At 41.2% G+C, this 15,209-nt stretch overlaps 1 long non-coding RNA gene across 2 annotated transcripts; it reads right to left on the bottom strand.

Annotated features, from left to right (window-relative positions):
- Nucleotides 1-10,399: 10,399 nt before the first annotated feature.
- Nucleotides 10,400-12,499, bottom strand: LOC124141056. 2 transcript variants are annotated; one of them, XR_006861999.2, is made up of 4 exons: nucleotides 11,743-12,499; nucleotides 11,328-11,453; nucleotides 11,122-11,224; nucleotides 10,400-10,904 (listed from the first exon to the last, which is right to left on the bottom strand). It is a non-coding gene; the product is annotated as an uncharacterized LOC124141056 (long non-coding RNA). The 2 variants fall into 2 exon arrangements; XR_006861998.2 differs by lacking the exon at nucleotides 11,743-12,499 and having other exon boundaries at nucleotides 11,328-11,675.
- Between the last annotated feature and the right edge of the window lie 2,710 nt (nucleotides 12,500-15,209).

The raw sequence follows: 15,209 nt of genomic DNA, 5'->3' as shown, positions 1-15,209 counted from the left end.
GTTTTGCACAAGACCATTTTGGTTATCAGGAGTTGGCAAAGTTTTAGAAATTGTCAGTTGTGATTTTATTTGACACTTAAGACTAGTGTAATCAGCCTGCAATGAAGTCATGTCAACTATGAATCCGCCCACAAATATTTTTACTTTTCCACCCTTTTGCTGATGTAATTCTTTTATCAGGCAGTGTTCTGGTTTCCAGAAACATGTTCTCTAACAGTGCTGTAACATATTTTTTAGATGTAAATATTTACATTAGTGGTGTCAAAAGATGTGGGGATGTGATTTTTATCCCCCCCGGCATATAATGCGGGGGGGATATAGCAATCAGCCAGTCTGTCTGTCCGTCCATCCGTCCGTCCGTAATCATTTCCTTTTCCGGGGCAGAATTCCAAAACCATTCAGTGTATTTGATCGAGACTTGGCAAATCTATCAGGCACTTACTGAAGTGGTGCCTTTTGATATTTTGGGATTTTTCTAATTTTTATTCTTTTAAATTTTTATGGAATGAAGTTGGACATAGACTCAATTGGGGATGGGGTTCGTTTCCGGGGCAGAATTCGAAAACCATTCAGTGTATTTGATCGAAACTTGGCAAATCTATCAGGCACATACTGAAGTGGTGACCGTTGATTTTGGGGGATTTTTCTAAATTTTTTTCTTTTCAATTTTTATGGAATGAAGTTGGACATAGACTCAATTGGGGATGGGGTTCGTTTCCGGGGCAGAATTCGAAAACCATTCAGTGTATTTGATCGAAACTTGGCAAATCTATCAGGCACATACTGAAGTTGTGCCTTTTGATTTTTGGGGATTTTTCTAAAAAAAAATTCTTTTCAATTTTTATGGAATGAAGTTGGACATAGACTCAATTGGGGATGGGGTTCGTTTCCGGGCCAGAATTCGAAAACCATTCAGTGGGTAAACAATGTATGCTTCTTAAAGAACATTCAACTGTTGACTCATTACATACAGAATTGCACATTTACTAGTGGTTACTTTACAGACAGCTGCCGGGGGGATATGTCATCTTTCTGATGACTCTTGTTTAAAGTAATCTGAAATGTGTTGACTTGGGTGTTCAAGTGTCCCTTGGCCTGACTTTAGGTCATGCACTATTTTTATTTCCCCTCGTGACACTCCATCTGCAGGATAAGAGCTGAGCAATTGGTGTATCAAAGAGAAACCCGCGGAAGATACTTACAAAACCACGACAGAGTTAAGTCCCTTTTCATTTCTGACATGGGCGTGCCGTCATTTCATATCGTCAGTTGAGGGATATTGTAACGAATGGTGAGAAACACGCCAACTTAGATGAAACATAATTACTGTTCTTAAATACAATGTTAGCATGATAAAAATACGTTTTTAGACATCGTAATGAGATTCAACACTGAAATGTTCCCAATGCATATTGTCTTAAAAGAAAAAATAAATTCCATTACATGAGCATATAGTTTTAAGCGGCCCTGTATAAATGAGAATTAAAATAAGGAGGTACATGTTGTAACTCTGCCTGACTCTCGGCATAAATGGGATAAAACGAGGACTACATTTTGCTGAGCGATTTGTAAAGTGACGAATACTGATGTCCACCAACTGTATCCGAGTGGGGTATTCATGTCAACTGGGATTAAAGTCACGCACGCACGTTCCTGTATGCACAGTGAAAGGCATTCGTATTCTTTGGTGTATTCGTGAATTTCCGGGTTAGCAACCTATGCTTGCCGTAGAAGGCGACTAACGGGATCGGGTGGTCAGGCTCGCTGACTTGGTTGATGCATGTTATCGTATCCCAATTGCGTTGATCGATGCTCATGATATCAATCACTGGATTGTCAGGTCGAGGCTCGATTATTTACAAATACCATGTTGTAAATGTAGGGGAAAATTGCCTGAAAATATCAAGAAACGCCCACGATGGTAAATACTGCCCATGTGCCTTAAAATCTTTAACTCATTCACTCACTATATTAGTTTTATCAACATCGGAACAAAAAAATCTCTAGCACAGAAGATACACAATTCATGCATGGATATTCAAATAATTTGTTATGTTATTTGAAACGTGTCTAGCTGAAATATGTGTACATACCATTTGCAGTGTCTATAGCAATAACGATGTTAATAAAAAAAGCAATAATTTCCTCGCTGAATGGCTATTATAGGCTGGACCACTCTCAATATTGATATTAATATAAATGTAATAAAATCGGACAGTCCTTTAAATTTTCATACAATCGAATATTTGGATATCAACACAAATAACTACAAAATGTATCCATTAAAAATACAAAAAAACTTCAAACAGACCGAGACCAAACTATATATCTTTATACAATTTTATTTTCATTTGCGTGATATGGTTTATTAATTAACCAACCACGCGTGAAACACAATCTGTGTCAGCTTTTACAGAACGCCCAGCACCTGTTGTAACTGACTGGTCAACCCTGCATGTACGTGGGAGACTTCGCCATTGAACTGAGAGCATTACATATAGAGGACGTGCAGGAAGTGTCGGTGCATGGAGACTCTGCACCGTCATGCATTTGGTCTTGCTAATGCTTGGCGAATACATGTGATGTGGTCAGGCAGTTCCCTTTGGTTGTAAGTAAGAATATTTATTTCAGCTCGACGAAGCCTTAGATTCATTTCCGTGTCGTGCTTTAAACCACTGCATTTTATTATTTTCTCGGCGTAATGTGTGCGTTATTAATGAGGTTTTCGGAAACTTTCCACAAACAGCATCTTTTTCAGCCACAACGTGTGTGTTCGCTTCCCAATATTAGGACCAGATATGAAGCCGGTTGCGGGTGACTTGTAAACAAATGAGTACACTGTATCTACTTTGTTACACAGTGGTTTTTGCCTGGTAATATGATCTCCGTTATCTGTCTTAAGAAACACCATCCCAAGGCCCCTCTGCATAAGGACCAGCACTGAGTCTGTTAATGGAGTGTCATTTTGTAACTTGAAACTCCACAATCTCTGCTCAGATCCGAGCACATTCTGACCACTGGAGGATATAGTGTATCGCGTCAAACAATAGTTTTCAAAACCAAGTAAATACTGTCTCATTTATCAACATGAGATGACCCAAACTATAAAGTCGTTTAAATGTCAATTCACAACTTAAATTGTCTTTTCTTCTATAGATTAATTCAATTGTTTCGCCTCGGACACAAAGTCGGTTTGTAAAAGGCGACTATGCTTGTCGTATAAAAGGCGACTATGCTTGTCGTAAGAGGTGACTAACGGGATCGGGTGGTCAGGCTGGCTAACATGGTTGATGCATGTTATCGTATCCCAATTGCGTAGATCGATGCTCATGATGTCAATCACTGGATTGTCTGGCCCAGACTTGATTATTTACAGACCGCCGTCAAATAGCTGGAATATTGCTGAGTGTAGCGTTAAACAACAAACAAACAAACACTATGAATAGTGTGCGGATATGTATTGTCTTTCTGAAATACCTAATATTATAATGAAGTAGACTTTGCAATAATTTATTTTCTTAGTCTCTAAAATAATTTTTGTGTTCATTTTTGGACACATGTCTGTTCTTCTGGTGTGGGTGATTTCCACGCACATCATTGTTGCCAAGTTGTCACCGCAAAATATGTCAATCTCCTGGATGTAGCTGACGGCAAATCGTTCATGGCGACCTCGGTACAGCCTTGCTGTCCCTTCAGCCCGAAACAGGATAAATCTTGACTGGTCGATGAACTAAACAGTTATCCATCGCTTATAGGCCTTACTCTTATACTTGACACCCATACCGTCGCAGTAGTCGACGTTGTTGCGTCAAAACAACACTTCTGACAGGTCGTCTGGCTCTCAGACCTGCTTCGTGAAGGCGGTTACGCACCACATGTCTAGTCAAATATCCTTCGCAGTCGTAAAGATCCGGGCCCCGTTCCTCAAAGCGATCTTAGCACTAAGGTGATAGAAAGTCCATTACTTTAACATAGGCTTATGATCAACGTAGCACTAAGATCGCTTTGTGGAACGGGGCCCCGGTCTTCAGCAACCTATGCTTGTCGTAAGAGGCGACTAACGGGATCGGATGGTCAGGCTCGCTCACTTGGTTGATGCATGTCATTGTATTTCAGTTGCGTAGATCGATGCTCATGATGGCAATCACTGGATGGTCTGGTTCAGACTCGATTATTTTCAGACCGCCGTCATATAGCTGGAATATTGCTGAGTGCGGCGTTAAACAACAACAAACAGACGTGTGGTCGTGTAAAGCGGCCCTGGCCGTTGGAACGAGGGGTAGGCCCGACTTGCGCCGTTCATAATTCTGGCTCCAGTCGGCTGCGATTCTACTTCCAGTGATCCGACGACGTTGTTCCGTTGTGCTTTATGGCTAGCCATGACGCGATTTCACACAGATACACAGACAGTGTTTTGGCTTCCGAGAACCCCCACTTTTATAGTTCAGGCACTTAGGCGGAACATGGATGGGTTTTACTTGGACGTTTATTTAGTGTTCTATATTCACAGAGTCCAGTAAAAATTCATATCTATCTATCTTACCTAAACACCGTGTAGTCAATACAAATTAGAGAACAGCAGCTGGGCAATTTATTATCCTGACTTGCATGACTAGAGTCATGTGCGGGTCAGCTACATCTGTAATTAAAGTTACAGAATGACCGGTTAGAACCTGTGGATAAGGTGCGGGATACTGCCGGCTGACCACACGTGTCGTAACACGATACGTGGCAGTGTGGCATTGATTTTGGCTGCTGGTTCAGTCGTGTAGTCATGAGCCATGACTGTGGGATGTTTGGAGCATATATATTGAACATGCTTTTTACTAAATGCTAAACAAGTCGAAGTCAAACTAAACCAGGTCCTGTTTCCTTGATTATAGACTAAAATCTAGTCTCTGAAATGAACATATCGTACATAAAAAAACCAGTTGTTTAGTTATCTTAATAAAAATATAATAAAAAGGAGCCCATTGACTCTCTTCATGATACTGCAGTGATCTAGACTTGCCAAACATTATAGACTTGCATGGGCTGTATTTGATATATATTTGTATCAGGGTCTGTAAGACAGACTACCTTGATTATGAAAACAGCAGAAGAGGAAAGGTTCTTTTGAAAAACAACAACAATTATTTTAAAGAAATGTTTTTTATAGACTAAATGTTAACCAATCAGTCTTGGTGTTTCACGTGCATGGATGTACATGGAGTCACTTTTCTGTACTGTCATGCTTGGGCTGTCCATTTGGTCTTTGCTGTGTTTTAATTATTAATTCCAACAATGACATCATTAATTTGGCGTTTAATTAGATCATCATCATGGTGCATATGTCGTCTCATATAACAATGTAACTATTTTGTTCATGATATAATTACTGATCAGTTACAAAGTTGCCCGGGGAACTAACAAACATTTATATCACCTTATTTATCAGCTGATAAGTCAAATAGTGGCTCATTAGCGATCACCAAATGTACTTGGAAAAATTAAATATGAAATGTTCTCTTTAAGGGATGAAAACGGATGTAAAACTGAAGTATTCTTAGAAATCCTAATTTGTATAAATGTATGCATTTCTTCGTCATATTCTATATGTGTATGTATGTGTGTGTGTGTGTGTGTGTGTGTGTGTGTGTGTGTGTGTGTTTGTGTGTGTGTGTGTGTGTGTGTTCAGATATTTGTGTATGTGCGTAAATGTATGTACACACCACTGTGTAATATGCTGTTGCAATGTGCCAAATTATTATTTTACCCTATCGCATGAGGGCTTCTTGTACAATACATTCTGTTCAGTTCTTTTCCTAGTGGCCAGATTGAATTGATGTTTGTTAGGAGTAAATCTATAACAACTGACATGTACGATGAGTTTTAGTGAATGAATTTCGTTTTATACCTCATGGTTAGCAATATATGTATATGATCGAGTCTGGGTCAGGCAATTCAGTGATTGACAGCATAAGCAAAGATACAACGCGCCGTGGCACAATGCCCCAGGGGCGAACTTTATTCAGTCGACGCTGAAGACATGCAGGCGTGTATTTGTTTGTTTTGGTTTGGTTTGTTTGTTTTAGTTCATGCTTCTATATTGTCACAGTGGCAATAATGTCCGTTCCTTGATCACATATGGACCCGTGAAGATCCGGGTTAGAACAGGTCTTCAGCAACCTATGCTTGTCGTAAAAGGCGACTAATGAGATCGGGTGGTCAGATTCACTGATTTGGTTGATGCGTGTCATCGTATCCCAATTGCGTAGATCGATGCTCTTGATGTCAATCACTGGATTGTCTGGTTCAGACTCAATTATTACCTGACCGCCGTCATATTGCTGGAATATTGCTGAGTGCGGCGTTAAACAATAAACAAACAGACACATTGATGATATATGGGGGTGGTGTAGCAGTCAGTTTGTAGTGATGTAGATAGGTAATCATGTGTGTGTGTGTGTGTATATATATAGGAGTCACGGATGACAGAGCCAGGTTTGGATATAAGTTTTATTCTCATCAAATGGGGAAATGTACACTGATAAAATGATTGATTTACAATTTATGCATTGTACGCATATGGTATTTGTACCTCTTTTTTCACACTATACTAAGTGAAGCGCGTTCACTTCAGTAGTATAGAACGGGTCCGCAGGAACCTTTTTTGGTTGATCCGGTTGATCCAGGCGGATGCGAAGGTGATTGGTTGATCCAAGTCACGTGATCGGATAGGATGACTCATGCATCAACAGCGCGTCACAGGTGAGGGGGAATGAAAGGTGTGTGTTTATAAGACAGAAAAGAATTCATAAGAAAACAAAAGTAAAAGGTATTCAATAGAGCTATGTGTTTAGCGTGCTGCCTTGAATAGACAGACCGTACCCGTCAGCCCAGTTTGAATTAAGCGCGCTTAACAACTGACGTGGCCTCGTCGTTTAACCCGCGCTCGCGAGAGCGTGCGATCTGGTTTGATGAATGCAGGGTGTGTGTTGAAAGTACAAGTACCCCAATAGAGACGGGTTATGTCAACACGATATACACCGTGTAATGTAGGGAAAAAAATGTACGGATCAAATTCATCTTGTACGGTCTACACGTTGTACACCATGAACGTTAGACAACCTATATAGAAAAAAATACATAGAGACAAAATAGATAAGACTACGCAATCAGTAAGCTAGCAGTGTCGTTTAATTACATTTAGCGCGCAAGAACGAGGTAGTCACGTCACCCTGCATTGACTATAACGCTGAAGGCAGCCGGATTTCGAATCACCCCGCGCTGCGTACTATTGTGAACCATTTGTATAGAGGGCGTTCACTTATTCAGCCCTATCCCGACTAGCGTAGTTGATGTTTCAATGCTAGCGTTTCCATTTAACGCGATGACAAATAAACCGTACGGTTTGAGTTTTAACCGTGTATCATGATGTGCACAGTTTTACTTCAGAACGTGCTATTTTGACAATTGATAGTTAGAACCATGTCTATGTTCAATAGAAAACTGATGAGTATACGTACCCGTGTGACGGCACGAAGCTAGGTTTGTTGGGAAAGTGATGGAAGCAATCTATAAGATATTTTCATGTTTACAATACTCACCCTTAATTCGAAGAGAGAACAGAGTTTATCATGGAAAATTGTTTGACGAGGAAAATGTTTTATTGGAAATATAGGTTTATTCATAGCTAATGTATAGCAGAGAGACTAAGCGACCGACCGCCCATAACAATGTCAACATACCCCGGCCTTACAATTAATGTCAACATACCAGCCTCGCCTGAAGCTTCCCATTCATAAATGGTGTGATCAGTGTCCCGTATTTATGATATGTCAGGGAAGATGTGTTGTACATTTGTTATTTTAAAAGGGAGTTATTTCAGAGAGGATATATATGGGTATTCCCCCTCATTAAACCTTTCTTTCGTTGGTGTCTATTAAACGTATCCGGTATTTAATACATTTGAATGATGTAGGAATGTATGTGCGTGTAGATGTTGTACCAATATCCGACCACGAATGTATGACACCTTTCTATAGATCAATTACGATTCTAACCACGACACGCAACATGACTATGAGCGTGGTTAGCAGTTCATATTTATAAACACATCGTAAATGACAGATTTCTGATGAATGAACTCGCCCGCACACATGTCTATAGGGTTATGTTCGCCCGAACTGTAAACAGTGACACATTGATAACAGGAAGGGTGTGTGGAATGCACTCGTCCTTGTAAGGGTAAAATACGCGTTTAAACTCACCATTTAAATGATGATGACATTACTTTTTAGATGTATTGGTATCAGTGAGTGAGTGAATTTAGTTTTACGCCACACTCGGCATTATTCCAGCTCTAGGACGGTGGTCTGTCAATAAACGAGCTTGGACCAGACAATCAAGTGATCAACAGCATGAGCAGCGATCTGTGCAACTAGGAACCGATGGCACGTGTCATCCGAGTCGGCGAGACTGACCAACCGATCCCCGTCAGTCGCCGATAAGCATGGGTTACTGAAGCTCCATTCTATAACCCGGGACCTTCACGGGTGTAGTATGACGAAGACTATATACTAATATGATCGCTTTTTTAACATACTCACAAGTGTGCTGTGAAGAAAAGAGTGTCTTCCAAGATTCCCTGCACGTGTAAGACAGTATAAACTCTACAGTAGTGTAGCCCGACAAACAGTTTTACTCTCGCCAGCAAACGGATTGGACGTGAACAACATGAAGAAAGCATCAGAGATTAGACTTGACCCTAGAGATATATTTAGGAAGACTACGTTGAGAAAATCACAACAGAGAAAGAAACCACAAGCAGCCAAGAAGTCGACGCTGAAGACAAAGAAGAGACAGGTAACACCTAAAATGAAAACGATGACAACCCAACAGGGATCGAAGACAACACCCCAACCCGTGAAAATACAACATGTGTCGGAGGTGAAGGCTGTGGTGGAACGGGCACTTGCTGCCTTGAAGCGTCAACAGAGTCAAGGGTATAAAAGAAAGCTTCATACCCTCTAATCGCACACCGTATTGGATCACCATGGGGGTTGCCACCTGTCCGGACTGTGAAAAAATGTTTTCAAGGAGAGATGTCATGTTACGACACAGGAGAAATAAACATAGCATACCGCCGCTGTTACAAGCCCACCCGCCGCCGCAAGTCCATTCGCCATTACAAGCCCACCCGCTAACGCCGCCGCCGCAAGTCCACCCACCGCCGCCGCTGCGTCAAGCCAACCCGCCGTTACAAGCACATCCGCCGCCGCCGCCGCCGCCGCCGCCGCCATCGCAAGTCCACTCGTGGCTGCCTCACTTACCATGCATATCTGATCTTCGAGAACAATTCAAGTTCCTGATTCCCTCAAATGCGCTCGTCGTGGGACCCAGTGGTTGTGGAAAGTCTGTGTTTACCTCTCATGTACTCCGGCATGGCCTGATTCAACCCCAACCTACCCGCATCGTTTGGTGTTATACTCAATGGCAGCCATTATATCAGGACCTCGGTGAGCAGCTGCCTCAGCTGACCTTTGTCAAAGGAATTCCCTACGATATCTTGGACGAGGATTACTTTGATGCTCGTCAACAGAACGTGTTGGTCCTGGATGATTTCCTGGCCGAAGCAAAGCACGACAAGCGTATTTCGCGGCTGTTTACTCAAACCTCACATCACAAGAATGTATTGATCTTTCTCTTGATACAAAATCTGTTTCCGAGAGGTAAGGAATCGAGAGACATTGCTTTGAACGCGCATTATGTCACCCTGTTTCATTCCCCCATAGATAAACAGCAAATCAAACTCTTCGCTCGTAGAATTTTCCCCGAACTTATGGATCACTTTATGGCTATGTATGAAAAGGTTGCTGAAACTCCCTATGGGCAACTCACCATCGATCTAAAACCTACCACCAAAGATAAGGATCGACTGCATGTTAACCTCATAAATGAGGAAAACAGGAGAACAACAGCACAGTCTGAACCTGATCTGCGTAGGGAGAAGTTGACTACGACAGAATCTCTGGATAGTCCTCTGACACAAGAAGAGAGATTGCCCCAACATCAGCTCACGCCAATTGAAACCGATTCAGACACGAGTAGTGAGACATCATTGACTATGGCCACGGCTTGCGCAGATTGCGGGGTGCTGATAGATAACATGCACGATCTACAGCGACATATCAAACACTGGTGTCCGGCCAATAGCCTTCAACCTAAGAGAAAGCGTGCCAGACTCGAGAGTGATGACGATGACAGTGACTTTGACGACCTACACTCTAAACCCAAGTGTTCCACTTCTGAACACTAGACAGAACACATGGATGTAACACTTTTAGAACGCGTCCATGTGTTCTGAAAATATTCTGAACGTTGATGTTCTCGACCCAGAACAGGAGTGTTCTACAAACATATTTAGAACGCTTCAACGTGTTCTGACGATGTAACGCTTTTAGAACGCCTGTAAAGTGTTCTGGACCGAGATTCAGAACACTACACGTTCTCGGACACGTACTTCCACATTACTGAAACGACAACTCATCGTGTGTGTCGAATACAATTTACCCGATGTTTTTCAAGGTGTAAGAATTTAAACCATACACCCATGCATATTCTCTGGCATAAAATCACACGGACGAAATTCTGAACTGCAACCATGAATTCTTTATTATATTTGTTTGGGATGATCATGGATATTCAAGTCACTTATGAGTCAGAGTTCTTCATGAAACATTACAAACTGTTGTGTAGCAAATTGAAGCATACTTCCATACTTAAGATAACTTAAGTTTCAAGCGCATGTACTTCGCAGATGTTTCTTGTGGGTAAATATCCCCAAAGGACGATGTTCGTAACAGCGACATGACCATCGCAGGCTTCAGGAAACTTCATGTCAAATATGACTCCCCAACATCCTACAACACAAAACATTTATTTGATCATAGTCATATAGTTATCAAACTCGTACATATTACATAGGACATTCTAACAAATGTTCGTTAGTAAACCCAAGATTACCGTGACATTTGTTTCATTATTTATAGGTTGCAAAATGTTTTGCCAAAAATGTCATTTGACTAACAAAGTTACCACTTACTTGGATAAAGGTTAGAGCAAAATATACACAAGTACCTTCTTATTTGATCTGCAAAACCTTGTGTCTTTTCCTCCTTTGTGTAGACGTGTGCCCTGTGCAATAATTTCCATGGATGGTACTGATTATCTGCAATGCACCCTGAAATAGAAACAACAAGACTGATTCTCTAAAATATTTCACATAAAATAGCCAAAAACATGTCCTGTGAAGGTTTAGTTCTTTTTGTTCATTACATACTTACACTACTCTCTGCTGATTTCGATGCATTGTCGATGCTTGCTGATCATGCCCTCGGATCCCAAATTTAGATGTTCAGAGATTTGTTGCACGTAGCCCGCTTCGCACTTTCAGGCGATTCATATAGAACCTGAAATATATATTCATTTTATTTGAACATCATTCAAATAAACGGAAACGTTCAAATAGTGACACTTGCAATTTGGATTGGAATTTCATCTCATAATTTATAAATAAAGCGTGTGGAACAATGGCAGAAATGACGGTCAAAATGGCGAGTAATATGTCGTCTGCTATGCGTTTTGTAAGGGGCCGGTTTTACTTCGTTGGGATCAGCATATGAATATATCGCCGAAATAATACATTATTTTAGGTACGTATTAAATATGAAACAAAAGTATTCCTAGATGGATACTTACCACAGACACCTCAGATCATAGGAAATTGTAGCGCCAAATACATGCGACGTCACGCCAGTTTCTCACATAACGGATGTGAATCACAGAGCATGGACAGCTTTGAATGCTTGTTAGAAAAACAGAACACCGATGTTCTATTAATGGAACACGTGTTCTCGCATATAACATTATAGAACACAGCAGAACACACGCGTTCTAGGAGAGAACGCAGGCGTTCAGCAAATAGACCGTATATGTTCCAGAGCACCCATTAAAGATCCAGCTAAAATTAGCCATCAGAATGCCAGTGTTCTGATACACGTAAATGTCCCCAATGCAAGCAAGTTATTTCCATGTATTAGCAATGAGTTGTATTTCAGTAATGTTTCTTGTTGTATTTATTCAGGCTACATATGAGTTATTATTAACACAAAGTATGCCATGTTTATAAACTATTTATTATTCATCAAACTCAAAATATAACCCTTCTTATACACATTTTCTGTTTGACATACCAATCTACCAGCCTCTCTTCTTCTCAAAAATAAATATTCCGAAAACACAAATATGATGGTCGAATTTAAATTTGTCTAACAGCATTCAGCACATTAACTCTGCTAATGTGCATGGACTTCTCCCGGAGAGAACACACGCGTTCTACATCAGATCACAGGCGTTCAGCAATAGAACACGTGCTGCACGAATTAGAACATTCGTATTCTGTGGCAGAACGTATGGACGCGTCCAGTGTTCTATATTAGAACACATAAATTTAGAGTGTAGCCTCTTCCCAGAAAGGCAGTGGTCTTGCCGTCAAACCTCCACGTGGGAAGTCAACATTCACTAATATGGAAGCCGAGGAGTGGCAAAATGTAGGCTTACAACGCATCTGGAAGCAGGTGTACGATACGTTTCATGTCAAGATGAAACTGCAGAAAAAACAGTACAAGCGACAGGGACGAACGCAAGAATGGATTGAGAGAAGATTGAAACTGAGGTGGGAGGATCTAGTGCGTAGTACTCTCAACTATGCGATGGAATATACCACGTACTTTAAAGAGGCACCTCTGTTTCAAAACATGCTATACAACCTGGGAGACATGAATCCTTCCACGGAACAATCCGTTCTCAAAAATAAAATCAAACTCCTCCTAAAACCCAAGATGAAAGAGATCCTGCCTTTGATGGATATGCCGGAAATAGAAAGTGAGACTGAATCTGATAGCGTTGCAGAGGATAACGACGGTGATGACGAGGAGGAGGATGATGACCGTGAGCAGAACGATTAGGCATAAATACCCATCACTACTATATCAGTCTAACAGTCAGAAGAGAATGCCGAGTCAACGCCACGCGTCTAGTTTGATTCATATTTTGAAAACACCTCGTAAACTGAGGCGTTTGAACGATAAGAAACGCCGAATTTCCCTCTACGTGAGAGGAATGGTGAAACTGGGACCGCCTGGACGGAAATCGTTCCAAGCAATGGATAAAGCATAGACTATAGACAACCATTCAACCTTAAAACAGCGTAGAAAAGGAAACATTCAACAGTGCGAAATGTGTTTCAAAACATGGACTCGCTGTTTAAACAATAGGGCCTTCGAGCAGCAGCAGCATGTGTATATGAGTGACTAAATAATGTTCCAGAGTGAATACTATTGTCCATTCGTATATCACGGCTTTGTATGGAACCGATTGACTCGAATCAATAAATGATACGAATGAATGAATTGTTTGTTTTTTTTCTCAGTTTTTTGCATATGAGTATATAGTCTTCGTCATACTACACCCGTGAAGGTCCCGGGTTATAGAATCGACCTTCAGTGACCCATGCTTATCGGCGACTGACGGGGATCGGTTGGTCAGTCTCGCCGACTCGGATGACACGTGCCATCGGTTCCTAGTTGCACAGATCGCTGCTCATGCTGTTGATCACTGGATTGTCTGGTCCAAGCTCGTTCATTGACAGACCACCGTCCTAGAGCTGGAATAATGCCGAGTGTGGCGTACATCTAAATTCACTCACTCACTGATACCAATACATCTAAAAAAGTAATGTCATCATCATTTAAATGGTGAGTTTAAACGCGTATTTTACCCTTACAAGGATGAGTGCATTCCACACACCCTTCCTGTTATCCAATGTGTCACCGTTTACAGTTCGGGCGAACATAACCCTATAGACATGTGTGCGGGCGAGTTCATTCATCAGAAATCTGTCATTTACGATGTGTTTATAAATATGAACTGCTAACCACGCACATAGTCATGTTGCGTGTCGTGGTTAGAACCGTAATTGATCTATTTGAAAGGTGTCATACATTCGTGTTCGGATATAGGTACAACATCTACACGCACATACTTTCCTACATCATTCAAATGTATTAAATACCGGATACGTTTAATAGACACCAACGAAAGAAAGGTTTAATGAGGGGGAATACCCATATATATCCTCTCTAAAATAACTCCCTTTTAAAATAACAAATGTACAACACATGTTCCCTAACATATCATAAATACGGGACACTGGTCACACCATTTATGAATGGGAAGCTTCAGGCGAGGCTGGTATGTTAACATTAATTGTAAGGCCGGGGTATGTTGACATTGTTATGGGCGGTCGGTCGCTTAGTCTCTCTGCTATACATTAGCTATGAATAAACCTATATTTCCAATAAGACATTTTCCTCGTCAAACAATTTTCCATGATAAACTCTGTTCTCTCTTCGAATTAAGGGTGAGTATTGTAAACATGAAAATGTCCTATAGATTGCTTCCATCACTTTCCCAACAAACCTAGCTTCGTGCCGTCACACGGGTACATGTACTTATCAGTTTTCTATTGAACATAGACATGGTTCTAACTATCAATTGTCAAAATAGCACGTTCTGAAGTAAAACTGTGCACATCATGTTACAGGGTTAAAACTCAAACCGTAGGGCTTATTTGTCATCGCGTTAAATGGAAAAGCTAGCGTTGAAACATCAACTATGCAAGTCGGGAGAGGGCTGAACGCCTTCTATACAAATATGTGGTCACGTGAGTTGTCAAGCGCGCTCACTTCAAACTGGGCTGACGGGTACGGTCTGTCTATTCAGGGCAGCACGCCATACACATAGCTCTATTCAATACCCTTTACTTTTGTTTTCTTATGAATTCTTTTCTGTCTTATAAACACACACCTTTCATTCCCCCTCACCTGTGACGCGCTGTTGATGCATGAGTCATCCTATCCGATCACGTGACTTTGATCAGCCAATCACCTTCGCATCCGCCTGGATCAACCGGATCAACCAAAACTACCTTCTGCGGACCCGTCCTATACTACTCACTTCATAGTCAATAAAATAAATGTTCATGGATAGTATAGTGTTATGAGTGATTATACCAAACCGCAATAAAGTACGGGAGGTCGCTCTTGGAGAAGGCCAACTTAACCAACACCCACTATTATTTGATCTGCATGAGACTCGACGCTGCA

This window comes from Haliotis rufescens, unplaced genomic scaffold, assembly GCF_023055435.1.
Source record: "Haliotis rufescens isolate VD_foot unplaced genomic scaffold, xgHalRufe1.0.p SCAF_1, whole genome shotgun sequence".
NCBI classification, from domain to species: Eukaryota; Metazoa; Mollusca; class Gastropoda; order Lepetellida; family Haliotidae; genus Haliotis; species Haliotis rufescens.
Note: the sequence above shows the minus strand (reverse complement) of the source record. Positions and strands in the feature narration are given on the sequence as shown.